This window comes from Balaenoptera musculus, chromosome 15 (genome assembly GCF_009873245.2).
Source record: "Balaenoptera musculus isolate JJ_BM4_2016_0621 chromosome 15, mBalMus1.pri.v3, whole genome shotgun sequence".
NCBI lineage: Eukaryota > Metazoa > Chordata > Mammalia > Artiodactyla > Balaenopteridae > Balaenoptera > Balaenoptera musculus.
Window position 1 is genome coordinate 52,174,289 of NC_045799.1, and position 17,618 is coordinate 52,191,906.

Sequence of the window (17,618 nt, forward strand, 5' to 3'; positions counted from 1 at the left end):
TAGTTCCCTGACCAGGGATTGAACCTGGGCCTCGGCAGTGAAAGCGCCAAGTCCTAACTACTGGACTGCCAGGGAATTCCCTTGCATTTCTCTAGTAATTAGTGATGTTGAGCATCTTTGCATGTGCCTATTGGCCATCTGTATGTCTTCATTGGAGAAATGTCTATTTAGGTCTTCTGCCCATTTTTTGATTGGGTTTTTTTTGTTGTTGTTATTGAGTTGTATGAGCTGTTTGTATATTTTTTAAATTAAGCCCTTGTCAGTCACATCGTATGCAAATATTTTCTCCCAGTTCATAGGTTGTCTTCTCATTTTGTTTGTGGATTCCATTGCTTCGCAAAAGCTTGTAAGTTTGATTAGATCCCATTTGTTTATTTTTGCTTTTATTTCTACTGCCTTGGGAGACTGACCTAAGAAAACATTGCTATGATTTATGTCAGAGAATGTTTTGCCTATGTTCTCTTCTAGGAGTTTTATGGTGTCAAGTCTTATATTTAAGTCTTTACACCATTTTGAGTTTATATTCGTGTATGGTGTGAGGGAGTGTTCTAACTTCATTGATTTACATGCGACTGTCCAGCTTTCCTAACACCACTTGCTTAAGAGACTGTCTTTTCTCCATTGTATATTCTTGCCTCCTTTGTTGAAGATTAATTGACTGTAGGTGTGTGGGTTCATTTCTGGGCTCTCTATTCTGTTTCATTGATCCATATGTCTGTTTTTGTGCCAATACCAGGCTGTTTTGATTACTGTAGCTTTGTATTGTCTGAGGTCTGGGGTCTTTTATGGTTCCATATAAATTTTAAGATTATTTTTTCTAGTTCTGTGAAAGATGTCATGGGTAATTTGATAGGGATCGCATTAAATCTGTAGATTGCTTTGGGTAACGTGGCCATTTTAACAATATTAATTCTTGTAATCCAAGAGCATGGGATGTCTTTCCACTTCTTTGAATAATCTTCAATTTCCTTTATCAGTGTTTTATACTTCTCAGCATATAAGTTTTTCACCTCCTTGGTCAGTTTTGTTCCTAAGTATTTTATTTTTTTATGCAATTTCAAAAGGGGTTGTTGTTTTTTGGTTTTTTTTTACTTTCCCTTTTTGATATTTCATTGTTAGTGTAAAGAAATGCAACAGATTTCTTATGATCCATGTAAATATTAATGAACCCATCAGAACCATGAATCAGAACAATCCACTGCTCCACTGCACCTCCAGCCAGTCTCCTGGAACCTTTCTCCTCCCCTGGGAGTGCTCCCAGGGAGGTCCAGAGTCCTCTCAGGCAAAGCAGATGCTAGTCAACAAGCTGACTGTCTACAGGGCTTGCCATGAAGTGGCTTGTTCATGATCTGTTTCTGGGATCCTGGAAAAATGTTTTCGGTGTCTTCCTGGAAAGGCTGGTTTTGGTAAGTCAGCTGTCCTCCTGGGTGTCAGGAAGGTTGTGATCCAAGAGAACACATCACGTCTTTAAATGAAGAACCAATTTGTTTCTTGACTTTCATCCTCATGGTGCCCCTGGGGAGAGAAGTTTCATTCTGCATGCTATAAAGGCCTTGGGTGGGTGTTTCATTGTAAAATGGGACAACAGTACTGACTTTTCAGGGTGATTGGGAGAGTAAATGAGGACATTGAGGAAGGACTGTAACACAGTATGTAGCACATAGCAGACACTTAGAAACTACATGTTCACTCAGATTACATTCAAAAAGTTCCATTATTCTGTGTAAGTGCTTCTGTTGAAACCCTCATCAAACCGTCTTGTAATCACATATCTTCTCAAAGGCAGAGAACACATCTCAGTCACTACTGGTACCCACAGCTCCCAGCATAGTGCCCAGCTAACCTTAAGTGAAGGAAGAAGGGAGGACAAGCATCCAGTACCCAAGCTCAGCCCTCATCTCACTCACACTTGCTTTTTATTTATGAAAATATCATATTGTCCGTGTAAATAAGGTCTCTGAGAGCATGCAGAGACGCTGGTAACAGTGGAGAACTCTGTTACTCAGAGTCAGAGGGAAGGAAACTTACTTTTCACCATATATCCTTTTGTTCTGCTTTTAAAATTTTACCATGGGCATGCATACTTCTTTCTTTTTTAAAAAATTTATTTATTTATTTACTTATTTATTTTTTGGCTGCGTTGGTTCTTCATTGCTGTGTGCAGGCTTTCTCTAGTTGTGAGCAGGGGCTACTCTTCTTTGTGGTATGCGGGCTTCTCATTGTGGTGGCTTCTCTTGTTGTGGAGCACGGGCTCTAGGTGCGCAGGCTTCAGTAGTTGTGGCACGCAGGCTCAGTAGTTGTGGCACACGGGCTCAGTTGCTCCGTGGCATATGGGATCTTCCCGGCCCAGGGCTTGAACCCGTGTCCCCTGCGTTGGCAGGCGGAGTCCCAACCACTGCGCCACCAGGGAAGTCCAGGGCATGCGTACTTCTAAAAAAATGTTTATGTCATAAAATCCCCCCAAGTTAAACCAAAACCAAAATATGTTGTATACATCTGTAAAAATCATATAAAGATGAAATGTAAATGGTTAATAAAAATAGAAAAAAGTGATAAAACTTACTAAGAAGTACACATTAAAATAATGAGATTTTTTTTTTCCCCTTAGAGTGCAGAGAGGTAAGGAATGATAATATCCCATGTTGGTGAGGATGTATGAGACAGGAGGCAGTGTGGCATTTGTTTTCAAATGAAAATGAAATGTTTTCAAATTGAAAATGAAATCAATTAAAAATAACCAACATTTGGGACTTCCCTCGTGGTACAGTGGATAAGACTCTGCCCTCCCAGTGCAGGCCTGGGTTCGATCCCTGGTCAGGGAACTAGATCCCACATGCATGCCGCAACTAAGAGTTCACATGCTGCAACTAAGGAGCTGGCAAGCCACAACTAAGGAGCCGTGGAGCCACAACTAAGGAGCCTGCCTGCCGCAACTAAGGAGTCCACGTGCTACAACTAAGGAGCTGGCCAGCCGCAACTAAGGAGCCCTGGAGCTACAACTAAGGAGCCCGCCTGCCTCAACTAAGACCTGGCGCAACCAAATAAATAAATAAATATTTTTTAAGAAGAATATATATTATATATATAAAAAAATAACATTCTAGGAATTTTTGCTAAGGAAATAATCTGAAATATTGCAGGTTTCTGTCCAAGGTTTTTAGTGGCAATACTGCTTACAACCTGAATGTCCGGGTGTTGGGAGGGAAACCTTATCCCCAGCCCCTGCTCTCCCCGCCTCCCCAACCGCAGTCCATCTATGATAGAGCAGTGAGTAGGGCCCTGGGTGGCTGGGATCACCTAGGGTTGGCAGAAGACAGCGGTACCCGACCTTATTCCTCTGTGCACCAGAGAGAGAGAGATGAAAATTACTATGCTTAATCTTGCCTTAATTTCTGGAGAGATCTTGGCCTTGGAAGTTTGTGGAACGGCAGAGAAAGTTAATTCCTATTTGTTACAGTGAGCATGTATTCCATAATTAGAGTAGTTCAGCCAGGGCTCTGGAACGGCAGAGCCTGCCCATGGAGATGGTAGCTTGCGGCTCTCCCTGACCCAGCAGAGCCTGATTACCTCCCTATCACCGAAGCTGGGAAAGGGCTCTGCAGCTGAGGAGGCAGGAATTGAGGGTTTCCCTTCAAGAGCTCCACAGAGAACCACTCTTCTTGGCAGCTTGGAACGTGGCTCGAATGCAGAAGTAGAGACTGGTGACGCCCCCCACTGGTAGTGCCTGCAGATATCTCTGTGCTTGACCCATGGCCAGAGGGTAAAAACAGTCATGAGTAGGCAAGAGAAAAATAACAGTACACTTGAAGAGACTTGGCAGCCAGAGGGAGAAGGAGCTGGCAGAACTCTCAGAATAGGCAGCTCTTGAGGAAATAGAACTTCTGAAAGAGACAGATGGCAGCTCTACCCAAATATGATGACTGGAGGAGATTCGATTATAGCAAAACTTTCTGGAACTGAAAAGCATGTTTTGTTTTGTTTTTAAATTTACATTCAGTAGGGACTTCCCTGGCAGTCCAGTGGTTAAGAATCCACGCTTCCACTGCAGGGGGCACGGGTTCGAACCCTGGTTGGGGAACTAAGATCCCGCATGCCGCATGGTGTGGTGTGGCCTAATTAATTAATTAATTAATTAACATTCAGTAGGTAAATTGAAGGAGAGGATGGTCATCATAAAGCCAGTGGTCTCTTAGATCAAGTGGAAGAAATATCTCAAAACACATCAAAAATAGAGAAAACCAGGAAGGCAAAGACTTGGAGGACCAATCAGTATTGAGCTCAGTGCTGATTAGACCTTTCCTGAACCAATTCCTGTGGTCAGCAATTCCCACTTGCTGGGTTATCTGAGCCAGTCGCTGAGCCAAGGGAGAATGGGTTGAACTTAACGGGTTAGACCAAAGTAGGGACCATTTTGGGGTGGAGTCAATACCACCCACACAATGGGATAGAGTGGAATTTTTTTAAAGAGGACAACTACCTGGAATATCCCTTGTAGTGACACATGGTACCTGACTGAAACCATTGTCTTGAGGATAAATGAGATCCTATGTAAGATGCTTACACAGTGCCCAGCACATAGTAAACCCTGGGGGAATAGTTACCATTATTTTCTCATTTTTTTTAGAAAGTGCTTTTAAAGTTTGAATGGATATAGATGCCCTTCTCAGTTTTGACAGTTCATCTTATTAGTGCTCTATGTAGAACCCTGGAAACAACAGAATGTTGTCAACTCTGCTACACTTACAGAGTGCTTCATGCAAATTCTGATTCAGTCTTGTGAGGCTTGAGGTTCTGCATTTTAAACAAGCTCCCAGGTGATGCTCATGCTGCTGGACCACAAGACCACACTTTGAGTAACAAGGACCTGGGAAGCGTTTTGCCTTTCCTGTGTGATTGAAGGGGCTTACCACTGCCCCCATGTTCCATGGATGGGAACATGATGGAAGGCGAGAGAAAGGATGAGGAAAACAAGCAATTTTCTTTTTTTAAAACTTCATCCTTTTAATTTAAAATTTTCAAACCTTCTGAGTATTTGAAAGAACAATGCAGTAAACACCTATGTACCTTTCACCTAGCTTCACCAATTATTAATATTTAAGCAATTTCCTCTTAAGGACATGCTTAAGAACTTAAGTTGTCCACATCACTTCCGCTCTTGTCCATCAGTAAAAACTTTGGCATATAGCCTCACATTGCTGCAAGGGAGGGTAAGAAGTATAAGCTCAGCTTGACAGCTATTACCTGCTATAGGGGGTGCTGTTCTATTGTACTACAAGAGGATATGAGAAAGCAGTTGCTTTTTAAAAAGAAGGAAGATGGGACTTCCCTGGTGGTCCAGTGGTAAAGGATCTGTCTTCCAATGCAGGGAACGCAGGTTCAATCCCTGATTGGGGAGCTAAGATCCCACATGCCACAGGGCAACTAAGCCTGCGTCACAACTACTGAGCTTGTGGGCCTCAACGAGAGAGCCCATGTGCCGAAAACTACAGAGCCCACGCGCCACAACTAGAGAGAGAGAGAGAGAAGAAAAAAAAACCCGTGTGCCATAACTCGAGAGAAGCCCGCCTGCCACAGCGAAGAGCCTGCGTGCCCGCAATGAAAGACCCCACATGCCGCAACTGAGACGCGACACAATCAAAAATAAATAAAAAGAAGGGAGAGGAGGAGGAGGAAGACAGTGGATACTAGGGGACAATTAGCCACCTCTGACACACTGACTCGCTGGATCTCCCAACCAGTTCTCTTCAAAGTGGATTCTGGAAAGACTGAAGCTAAATTTGCAGCCCATCTCTACAAAGTATGTAGGACTTCAAAGTATGCATTTTATACCCGCCTCACTGTTGCTTGTTCTATCTTCATTTATATTAAAGCTTTTTTTTTCAAGTTTGATTATAATAGTGACACACTAAATATAATTGTATAGAGCGCTTGAAATGCTCTGAGTGGACCCAAACACGTTTACCACAGCATCTTTGCTTACAATAGCATGTTTGCAGTACTTAAAACTGTAACTCTACCGAGTTGTAAATGATATTATGTTTTCATTTGCCCGTGATTTTTCAGCCTTTAAAAAAATAGGAACTTACAGAAACTGTTACAGAAAGGAAATACAAGTTGCTTTACACAAACCAAGATTCCATCAGTCACTAACATCATATTATGTAGACAATAGAATATCCTGGTTGTTTTACATCCCCTTGTTCCACTACTCTTGATCTATTTATACCAATTGCCTTTAAAACTTCTAATCTCTTTAGGTATATTTTCTTTGTCAAAATGTTAAAGAATATGCATTCAACATTTATGAGATAGTGTGATTTTATTTTATTATTTTTAAAATATTTATTTATTTATTATTTATTTGTTTTGACTGCGCCGGATCTTCTTTGGCGGACTTCTTAGTTGCCGCATGCATGGGGGATCTAGTTTTCTGACCAGAAATCAAACCCAGGCCCCCTGCATTGGGAGCCCTGAGTCTTACCCACTGGACCACCAGGGAAGTCCTGATAGTGTGATTTTAGACTGTTTTAATCTGTGATAACGTTTATTCATTTGGATGTGAACTAAATCCTTTTAGGGTTGATCATTTTAGCCTTCCGATTCCATCCTTTGGCCCTGTTATCACTGTAAGTTATTTGAAGGCAAAGAATAAATCTCTCCTTTAAAGTTAACATCAGAGTTTGCTCTACACGAGTCCCTTAGCAACAAAATTTAAGTTAGGTTTTGTGATGTAGAACCTCCAACTTGAGGGCAACTGACCCCCGCCCATTTACACGGCGACAGCCTTAACTGCCTGTCTGCGGAAGCTGGACTCTGGCTGCCGGCCGACGTCCGACGCTGGGCGGGGTGGCGCTGCCCACCAGCCGCTGTCGGTCCTCCGATCACGCTTCCCTGGCTTGACAACCCTCCAGCCGCTGGGGATGGAAAAGCTCAAGCCCCAAACCCAAACGAGGGAAGTGTTGGCCGGGAACTGGAGGGCTGTGAGCCTCCGGGTCTGCGCGGGGACGCTCAGCTGTGCCCGCCCGAAAAACCCGAGCCGGCCGGCTACCAACCGGACCGCGCCCCCGGCGTCCACACCCTCCAGGCTCGGGCAGTTCAAAGTTCGGCCGGGTCCGGAAGGATCTCGGACCTTCCGCTGGCTCTCAGAGCCTCTCCAGCCGCTAGCAGACGCGCCCCCTGGAGGCGCGCCCCCAGCCCCACCGCCGGCATCCCAGCCTCTCCTGTGTTCGGCTTCGCGCCCGGCCTGCCAGCTCCTAAGATGGCGGCGTCGGCGTCGAGAGGTGGCGCCCCACGTGGGCGCCGGTGGCCAATGGACTTCGGGCCTGCGCCGCCGGCCCGGAGCGGGAGGCGGAAGTGCCTTGGGCAGCCGCCTCCGTCCAGGCTGCGGCCCCTACCGGTTACATAACTCGTTGCGGGCTGCGCGCGGCCCCACTTCCTGGCTCCCTGAGAACCGAGGATGCACTGAGCCCCACAACGCCGTCCGCTGCCGCCGGCTCTCTCCCGAGGTGAGGTATCCCGGGCTCGGGCCTGCAGTGGGGCGCCGAACCCGGCCCGGGGCGGGGATCGTGGGAGGCAGGGGAGCGCAGCTGGTGGGACTGCCGGGGTGCAGGGGAACCGAGGCGGCCCTGGCGGGGCGCGGAACTGCCCGTCCATTCGAGGGAGGCCGGGGGCGCGGCCCACGCCACCCGGAGCCCAGATCTTTCCGCGGTGTTTCGGGACGGCCTCAGAGCTCACGCTTCCCGGGGTGAGGAGGGGGCCGCGACCCCAGACTCCAGGGGTGCCGAGAAGCACGATTCCGACCCTTTTGCCTGGGACGCCTCCGTGCGAGGCCCCAGGACGAGTTGGTGGGGAAATTTGGAACCGCAGGGCAGCCTGCCCCTTACTACACCCTAGGTCTCACGGGAGGTGCAGGGCCTGCCCTCTTCACAGTTCAGCGATTCGCCGCTGCCTCGCCCGGCCCTACCTCTGCTTTAGTACTTGTTGCACGGATTGTAGTTGTTTGCCGACTTGTTTGCCCTCCCGTGAACTCCTGAAAGCCTGGGACTCTTTCTTGGTCGTCTCCACATCTTACTCCTTCAGCTGTACATTTTGGTTAAGATAACTGAATTCCTTACGTTTTTGGTAGTTTACAGACTGGCCATGCAGACCCCTACACCACCTCTGACCTCCTCTGCCCTATCGGGCACTTACCAAGGAATAGAGGGAATTTATAGCTTCTGTGGTCTGTGCCCCGGGAAGATTTTCAGGGAGGCTGAGCGCCTTCCTTAGACCGCTAACAGCAAAGATCTGTGTGCCCAGCGGGTGACGGAGCCCAGGGCCTGGAGATGAGGAAAGGAGTTACTCTGCAATAAACATGGACACTGCCTGCTTCATTGGTCTGTTTTCATTCTGCCAAATCCTTGAGCCATGCCATTTTCTTACTCATTTGTCCTGAAGGAAAAGGATAACAGCCCCACAGGGTAGTTCCCTGTGGTACCTGGAGTGGTTGTTAATCAGAGAGTCAGAACTGGAGAGAACATTGCTGGTTGCAGATATTTTACCCGGGCATGGAAGGCAGAAAACTTCTAGTTAATGCTTAACTGACTGAACCGGGAAAGTCACTGTGACTCCAGGTCATCTATAGGAATACCACATTCCGTGTAGTACTTTGTGATGTACAGATAAGCCTTAGAAGTTCTTTGGTCAGTAGTACTGGATTGCGAGGTGGGGAGAAGGGGAGTCTTGAACAACATTGAATTAAAAGGGGCTGGAGCAAAACAAATACTCTCTTACAAGAATCCCTGAATTGATTTAAGCTCAGTTAGAGAAGAAGGGATTCCAGACCAGAAGAAACTCAAGGGTGGCTGAAATATAAACGTCAGTCATTTAACAAATGGACAAAGTCAGTCATGGCTGTGCACATAGGTCTTCATCTCCCCTGCTCCAGGATTTTGTACATCACAATTAAAGTGCAAACTGGCCCTTTGAGAAAGCAGTGTGCATGAGCTCCTTCTCCTTTGGGCCACAGTTTGCTGGAGTTCCATCTCACTGAGCTTGCAGACATGCTGGGTTTCTATAAAGATGGTTAAAACCTGTAAGTAACAAAGTCAAGGCATAGTGTGGTGTTCACAAGCCAGAATAAAAAATACAGACACTTTTTTAAAAGGTCTGTGTGTGTCTTATCTTTAGCCTCTCCTGTTGTAACTTACAGTGACTTTATCACCATGTTTATTTTAACCGCACCCACTCAGACTTCAGATGTAACTTGTTGAGGTTGCTTGGCAACTTGGCCTCTGCCTGGGATGGAAGAAAGTTCCTGGATGTTAGGAGATTGGAGAGATAAAAGACACCCAGTAGAACTAAGAAGGTTGGTGCTGTCATTGCTCACCAGGTGCTCTGCCCCGCAGACTATCCCAGCCTCAGTGGACCTGTTAGCAGCAGTTTGTCTTCTGGCAGCCCGAGGTGTGTTTAGACCAGGTGGACACAGCATCCTTACCTGGCAGCAGCCACAGGGAACACAGTGTAGAGAAGAATCCTCAGAGCTCTGAGTGCTGGGCAGTGCATATCTTTGCTCTGCTAAAATGGCCCAGAGGTCGCTCCTTGTTGGTGACAGCTCTCCTACCTGAGTAGAAGGCTGGCTGCTTGTCAGGCCATGTCTTCTCTTAAATGGTGGCTCCTGCATCTCTACATCTTAACCGCCAACACCTCCTCCCCTGACATCTCTTTCTGGAAGGGATCCACAAAGTCCTCATGGCTTTTCCACCTCAGTTCTTCGTTTGCAGAAAGCTAGATTGGGATATAGACTCTGTGTCGAAGCTGGTCCTGCTTCTGTCCATGTGCAGTGCTTTCAAGTAAAATGCTGATTTGCGAAATGATGCTGGAACTCCTGGGTCTCATTCTGGCTAAGTCCAAATGTTGAATTTCATTCAATGACTATTTCTAAGTGTCTTTGATAACTCCAGGATCAGGCCGCCTTCCCTAAATATCATTCTTTTTAGGGTGACCTCTGATAGAGGCTGGCTGACAGGCCAGGTCAGGGTTATCTGAAGCCCAGATATCTTACACTGCTGATTAAAGAGAGGCCTATGTGTTTGAAAACCCAGTGAGCACATACATAGTAGGGTTGACGTTCCACTCTGAACCTGAAGGTGTTTGCTCAGTGCTTGTGGAGTGATGGGAAGGGGATCTGAGCAGGGAGCCAGGGCTTTCTGCAGGAAGTAGTTTGGGGTCTACGTCAACAGTGGAACCAGTGCTCCATCGAATGCCCCACTGCAGAGGCTGGCAGACACATGACAGTCACCCCGAGGTGCCCACAACACCGAGCCTGGATGGTCAGGTGGAGGGGGAGTAACCGTGCATGAGGGCCAGTCCCTAGTCCCGTCCTGTGGGCATCTCAGACTCCCCATCTCCTCACCTGAGGCCCACTTCCTGCTCAGGCAGGGCCTACATGGCAGGGAGGGGTCCAACACTCTGAATATTGATGGCGAGAACCACCTGTGAGTGTGACAACGTAGAGACTTTAAAATGTCTCTTCCAATTCATAGACTCTTAGTGCCAACGTTTAAGCCCCATACCCTTGGACTAGCATGGCATTTGTTCCCTGGTACCAGAAGTAAACATTCTAAACGTTCTAATAAGATGCACAGTTGTAAAGAAGCAAAGAGGAGCTGATTGTGGAAAGGGACACAGAACAAATGTTTGTTCCCTTTGCTTCCACAGGAAGACCAAAGAAAAGTATTTTGTCATCTTTAACAGACCACATTAAAAAAAGAAATTCTTCCCAGTTCTATTCTTGTTATTAAAAAGCAAATTGTGTTCCTCTTTTTTGTTTCCTGCATTCCTGAAATAGGGCAGCAAAGTATTTGGGCAGCAAAATAGTGAAATTTGAGCCCATCTTAAAAATAACTGAGAAGAAAGCAATTTCATTTTATAAAATAGTCTTTGAGTAATTGTCCCTTATCTACTGAAAATGATTTTTATCTGGAAAATGTTAATACAACAATATTTCCATGGTTTCTGTAGCATTCAGTAGCTGTTTGCTACTTTTAAAAAATTTTTTTTATTTTTAGAAGTTGACTCCTGACTCTAGTTGTAAACTATTCAGAAGGTCTTGCTGGTCAGATATTTGCTGCTCTTTCTACTCTTACTGTCAAATTACAGTATTGCTTCTCCTCTGGCCTCCCATTTTTAACTTTTTTGTTGAAATATACACACAGAAAAGTACACTGCTTGACCAGCGGTCATGGCATGAGCGTACCAGGGCAACCACCACCTCAGAAGACCCCTTGGGCCTCTTACCAGGCAAGCCCTCTCCTATTTAAAAAGTTTATTTTCTTGTAGGAAACGCAAGAAACTATTAACCGTCATTTTATTGGGACTGGGGTGAGGAGGGGATTTCAAGTTTTTGCTTCACATTGTGTATGGATTCCTATTTTACCATGAACATGTGTTCATAGTAAAACATAGTTTTAAACAGCATTTAACAAAAGGGGAATATTCTTTTTAAACCTTTTTTTTTTTTAAATGGCTGTCCTGAAACCTATGAATAGTTTTAAAAATTGATTTTTATATGGCCACTAAATTTTCTTTTTAACAGTTGCACAGGAACTCTTTAAAATATTTTCACAAGTCTATTTGGCATCCTTATCCACAACTACCTCCTCTTTGCTTCATTACAAATGTGGGTCTGTGTTTAGAATGTTTATTTCTGGCATCAGTGCATAAATGCCATGCTGTTCCAAGGGTATGTGGCTTAAATGTTGGCACTAAGAGGGTCTATTTGGGGGCAAAATGGGTAACCATTCTACTTATACTTCGAAGAGACACTGTAAAATTCCCAAGTTGTTACTAATTAAAACAGATTATTTTAGGGCTTCCCTGGTGGCGCAGTGGTTGAGAATCTGCCTGCCAATTCAGGGGACACGGGTTCGAGCCCTGGTCTGGGAAGATCCCACATGCCGCGGAGCAACTGGACCCGTGAGCCACAGTTACAGAGCCTGCACGTCTGGAGCCTGTGCTCCGCAACAAGAGAGGCTGCAATAGTGAGAGGCCCGCGCACCGCGATGAGGAGTGGCCCTCGCTTGCCGCAACTAGAGAAAGCCCTCGCACAGAAACGAAGACCCAACACAGCCATAAATAAATAAATAAATAGCAAAAAACCCCCAGATTATTTTAATATAAAAGATGTGTTCATAATTTTCACATACCACCTGCAAGTCTTGTTTTTTTCTGATTAATAAAAACAACCCAAGCTCATTGTTTTAAAAAAAAAAGCTCAAATGATACAGAAGCGAGTGATGTAGAACACCAACGTCTGCCTTAATTCCAGAGGCAAATGCTGACAGGAGATTGAATTACTTTTAAAAATAATTTTTATTATAAAAGTTAACCTCATGATCAAGTGTTAATTTATACCGAATTTGACCCACTTTCACATTTAATATCTGTTGGCTTCTGAAGGACCTTAAATGCAAATCCAGAGAAGTAGAGATTAAAATCAAACATAAAAAAAACCCAGCAGAGTGAGATGGGAAAAGTGCCGAAAGGCCAGTGGTGGGGCTGGTTCGCTGAAGGAGCAGCGGTGAGGGGCAGGCAGGGTTTCTGAAGCCCGATGCCCCCTTTGCTGTGCTTTTCCCCTTCAAACTGAGCAGCCAGCGGTCCATTTCACCCACTGCCCCAGACAGTGCTGAGGGCGCCTGCAGCTGCCCAAGTTTTCTGTGGAAGAACTCACTCGCTCTCAGTTGGGTTAGAGCCCTCAGTAGGGTCCAGTCTTGGGTGTCAGTCAAGGACGTATATTTAATTTTTGGCTGCATCCTGCGGCATGTGGAACTTCTGTGACCAGGGATCGAACCTGTGCCCCCTGCAGTGTAAGTGCAGAGTTTTAACCCCTGGACCGCCAGGGAAGTCCCAAGGATGTGTATTTAATACGTACATTTTACTACCATTAAATACATACACTTACCACCATCAGCCCCAACCTAGTATTTACAGGTGGTTTTTTTGTTGTTTGTTTTGTTTTTAAACCCAACTGGTTGACCCACTCCCTCGATCTGAACTGGGAATCAGCATTCTGGGCAGCCCTGTCCCAGCTTGACCAAGATCCCCAATTGAAAAGCCACGGGGCAGCGGCGCCTCTTGCCCAGCCGTCCTGGTGGCCCGTCCAGCCCAGGCCCGGCTGTCTCTGCTTCGCGCTCTGACCGAGTCCGTGGGTGTGAACGTGCGGGTGGGCGGCGGAGGCGCACCTGCACTTCGTTTCCATTCCAGGAAGAGGAGACGTGCCCGAAGCTTTCAGGAGAGGGGACCTCAGGGTTTGCTCTTGGCTCCACATCTCTGGCCCCCAGTTCAGTGGCCCTTTTTCTCCCAGGTCACATTCTTGTCTCTGTTTTCCCTCTTTGTCCTTGTCTGTCCCCAAACCCGGGCTGTAGTTCCCCAATTCTGACCAAGTGGGGCCACAAAAGACGAGCAGTCCTTTGGCCGCCCATCGACTGCTGGGATGCTGGTCCTTAGAACAACCACAGGATTCTGCCTCTGGAAGGAGTGGGGGGGGGGATCGCAGGTGGCATACGTGCACAGTGGTCCGAGGACATGCCCTCTGCATCTGGTCATTTTACCATGGACATGAGGTAGAAAAGCAAAATGGTGAAATAAAATTTAAAACAAAATAAGATCTGTCTCATCTTGGGATATAGTGTAAAGTTAAAGGGCAGAGCTCTGAAACGCAGGGTGCCCTGAGCTGCGTAGTGCCCTTATCTCTGCCTTCTCATCCTCGAGAATCTGGTGATGGCCCGAGTTCCAACTGCGGGTCCCCAAGTTTGCCGGCCCCTGGCAGAGAACTTGGCACCTGGCAGTCGTGGCCACCTTTTGCAGAGGGCTTACATCTCACTGCCTGGCAGGCGTTTTGCACGCTTCCTATGAGGACTCCCATCCCCACTTTATAGCCCTCCCTGCGGCTCATAGCCCGCACATGGCAGGCGGAGCTGGACAGTGAATTTGAACCCAGATCTGGTGGCCTCGAAGCTTTGCTTAGCCCTGGACTCTGCTGCCTCCTGCTTCACAGGCCCTCTGAGAAATGTTGTGAATCAATGATCCTCTTGTTTCTTTGTGTCCCATGCACATAGGACGTTTCAGGCCTCAATATTTTGCCTCCCAGAACTCTGATTCGAGGAGGCGGAACAAATACTCAAGAAAAACATGATCGTTTTTTTTTTTTGGCTGTGTTACGCCTTCGTTGCTGCATGCGGGCTTTCTCTAGTTGCGGCGAGCCAGGACTACTCTTCATTGAGGTGCGCAGGCTTCTCATTGCGGTGGCTTCTCTTGTTGAGGAGCACAGGCTCTAGGCACGCGGGCTTCAGTAGTTGTGGCTCGCAGGCTCTAGAGCGCAGGCCCAGTAGTTGTGGCGCGCGGGCTTAGTTGCTCCGCGGCATGTGGGGTCTTCCCGGACCAGGGCTCGAACCCGTGTCCCCTGCATTGGCAGGCAGATTCTTAACCACTGTGCCACCAGGGAAGCCCAAGAAAAACATCTTGACTGAGGCAAGGGGATGGATTCCCCGCCTTTCCTGTGGCCGAGGGAGGAGAGCATCCCTTCCCACAGTTGTGTTAACCCCTCCCAGCCCAGCCTGGTGGACAGCACTTTTCCTGTTCATTGATGTGCTGTTTGCCTCAGAACTCCTCAAGCAAAAGAAGGGGTTTCTGAGAGTTTTTAGGTAATAGTGCAGGAAAACACACACCTTCCTTCTCCGCTCAGTAGCTCCCCCAATAATCAGAGATGTCCAATGATGCTCTTTGCTGTGACCCCAGTGCCTAGAGCAGGGCCTGGGTTTTAAGTACAATTTTGGTAAACAAATGACTGAATGGATTCTCAGTGTGGAATGGGAGGGAGGTGATAGAAGCTTTGGCCCAAAAGAAAGCCAAAATGGGCTGTCCCCGGGACTGCTCCTGGACCACCTGTTGTCTTATTTTTAAATCGAGAAGTGTGCAGATGCACACAGTTGGTGACCCCAAAGGACACGTGGAACGTCACCGCCAGCCCAGTGGGTCACCTTTTGCCCCCTCTCAGCGTCGTCTGACCCCCCAGCCACATTCTCATTTCTGTCGCCATCGGTTCCTTTAGCCAGTTTTAGAATTTCACACAAATGGAATCCTCCACTGTTATCAGTTCATGTTTGAAGGGATGTGTCTTTTTTTTTTTTTTAATAAATTTATTTATTTATTTTTAGCTGCGTTGGGTGTTCGTTGCTGCGCGCGGGCTTTCTCTCGTTGTGGTGAGCATGGGCTACTCTTCGTTGCGGCGCCAGCTTGTCATTGCGGTGGCTTCTCTTGTCTAGGCGCGCAGGCGTCAGTAGTCGTGGCACATGGGCTCGGTAGTTGTGGCTCCTGGGCTCTAGAGCGCAGGCTCAGTAGTTGTGGCGCACGGGCTTAGCTGCTCTGCGGCATGTGGGATCTTCCGGGACCAGGGCTCGAACCCGTGTCCCCAGCATTGGCAGGCGGATTCTTAACCACTGTGCCACCAGGGAAGCCAGAAGGGATGTGTCTTAAATTGTGTGTGAGGAATACGTGGGCTCCCCTCTGGGCACGATGAGGTGGGTTGTACGAGGGAGGCTCTTTGGAACTGGAGTGCTGGGTGTTTGTTTCTTGTCGCCTGTAAATTATTCATGTTCCTCCTACTCTAAGACTTTGGAAGGAGCCCAGGCCGCTTTAGAGACGGCTTGTCCCACCACGGGCGGCTGCTCATTTGAACAGACCAGCTGTGCCGAGCGCTCAGTTTCCCTCACTTGCCGTTCTGAGCCCTTCAGCCCATTTTACTGATGCTCAGGGCAGTGCCCTGTGTCCATCACTGGCTTATATCTCCTTTTCTGCATCATCCATCCTGAAAGCAAGAGCTTGGAGTCCATGGCTGTTGGATTTTTCAAGCCGGTAGGCCTGGCGCCTGCAGAATTTCACACTCCCGAGGGCCCAGCGGTCTTTTATTCTTGTGCTATGGACGAGTGTGTGCTAATCTTCCTTGTGCTTCGCTTGAGAAGAAACCTGGAGTGCTGGGGACAGACCAGGGCGGTGCTTTGTCACAGGGTGCAGGGAACTGAGGGCTCAGGAAGGGGATTGACGGAGATGTGAGCTGTAGTGAGTTTAGGGAGGTGACTCCTGAGGGAGGCTGCTGGGCTGCAGTGGGGGAGACTGTTAGTGCGTTGTCACCATGTGCTGGAGCAGAGGCCAGGCCAAAGGGGAGCTGGGGCAGGAGTAAAGCAAGAAGGTGGCAGCAAATGTGGCAGTGCAGGCAGTTCCATTGAAGGGAGAGAAGGTGGCGGGAGGCTTGTCCAGGAGAGAGTGCGCGGTGTGCACTGGAGGGTATTTGTGCAAAAGAGAAGATTGAAAAGGTTGGAGAAGGTGGTGCTTGGGCCAGGGAGGGAGGAGATGTGGAGCTGGGCCAGGGATTGGGGTGCCCCTTAGTGGCCACCTCATTTATCTTCCCAGCGACGGATAGGAGAGCTGAAGCATGCAGCAGGACAGAGATGTCCCAGTGGACAGCAGAGCTGGGATTGACCCTGGGCATGGTGACTCCAGCATCCCTGCAGGATCTGGGAGCACGTGGGGAGCACAGAGTCCAGAGCACAAGTGGAGGGTGGCCTAGCCTCAGCAAGGAGAAAGGACCGTTTTGAACCAACAGGAGTAAAAGAAAAGAAAGAAGGGAAGGTTCTAGGAGCAATGTGGTCATGGCTGGCCTGACCACTGGCAGTCTGCTGAGGTCAAGGTGGAGTCCAGAGCACTTCTCAAGCCATTAAGATGATGGGAGCAGTTTTTAAAAGTTAAGTATGGCTTGTTTGGGACTGAGAAGCAGTGCCTTTGAAGGAGGGAGAGGCCCTGTGGACCTGGGGCATCAGGACACAATCTGTAGAGGGGAGTGGTTTCCAGGAAACAGGGTTGTGTATGGCTTTCTTCACTGGTTGGGAGTGGAGTGCACCGTGGGGATCTTGCTGGTGCCAGGAAACCCCTCCAAAAACTGGAACAATCCCATTCCAAGCCCCCAGGTTCTGAATCCCCAGCACTTGGCAGTGGGAGGGGGATGGAAGATGCTCCTGGGATGTTGGCTTTCACTCCGTCCCTCTGGCTGAGCACTCGGAGGCGCTCGGGAAGTGTGATCGGGGAGGGGATGCCTAGGTGATCAGGCACCACCACCCCCCAGCCACCACGTGGACTTCAGTACAGGGACCTGAGAGGTCATTTCAGCTCAGAAGGAAGATGAGGCTTGCAGACAGCCCACAAGGACTAGGTTTGGGGAAGGAGAAAGGATGGACTGAGAGGTGAGCTGGTGGGCCCTTCATTGTCTTGGAGAATCCGGTTTCTGTCCCTCTTGGAATTGTTCCACTCACTGACCCCTAAAGGCCAAGGACAGGATGAAAACCCAGGAAACCTGGGGAGAACTCTCCCTGCAGACCTGAACTATGCCTTCTCCCGTACAGCATGTCCCTGCTTTCATAGTATCGGCGTGTCTGTGTCTTTGTAGAGAAACGTACCGAAAGGTGGCCTGTGTGGCTTCGGTGCCCGTCCACCAGCACCCCAGGCCTTAAGACAGAGGGCTGACTCGGGGGCTGTGCTCTGGCTTCACCCACCGGCCTCTGTTCTCTAGTGAGTATTCAGAATCCTTG

The 17,618-nt window shown here is 48.0% G+C and overlaps 1 protein-coding gene across 3 annotated transcripts in view; it reads left to right on the forward strand.

The window, feature by feature from the left end:
• Positions 1-17,618, forward strand: part of NAA60 (N-alpha-acetyltransferase 60, NatF catalytic subunit) — a 40,002-nt gene that overhangs the window by 7,492 nt on the left and 14,892 nt on the right. For 2 of the 3 annotated variants that reach the window (XR_005016424.1, XM_036825367.1), the window contains exon 1: positions 7,355-7,505. The exons of the other annotated variant lie outside the window; for it this stretch is intronic. The gene's annotated coding sequence lies outside the window, so the exon portion shown is untranslated. Of the gene's footprint in view, positions 1-7,354; positions 7,506-17,618 lie in introns of those variants that run through there. 3 annotated transcript variants of the gene reach the window in all.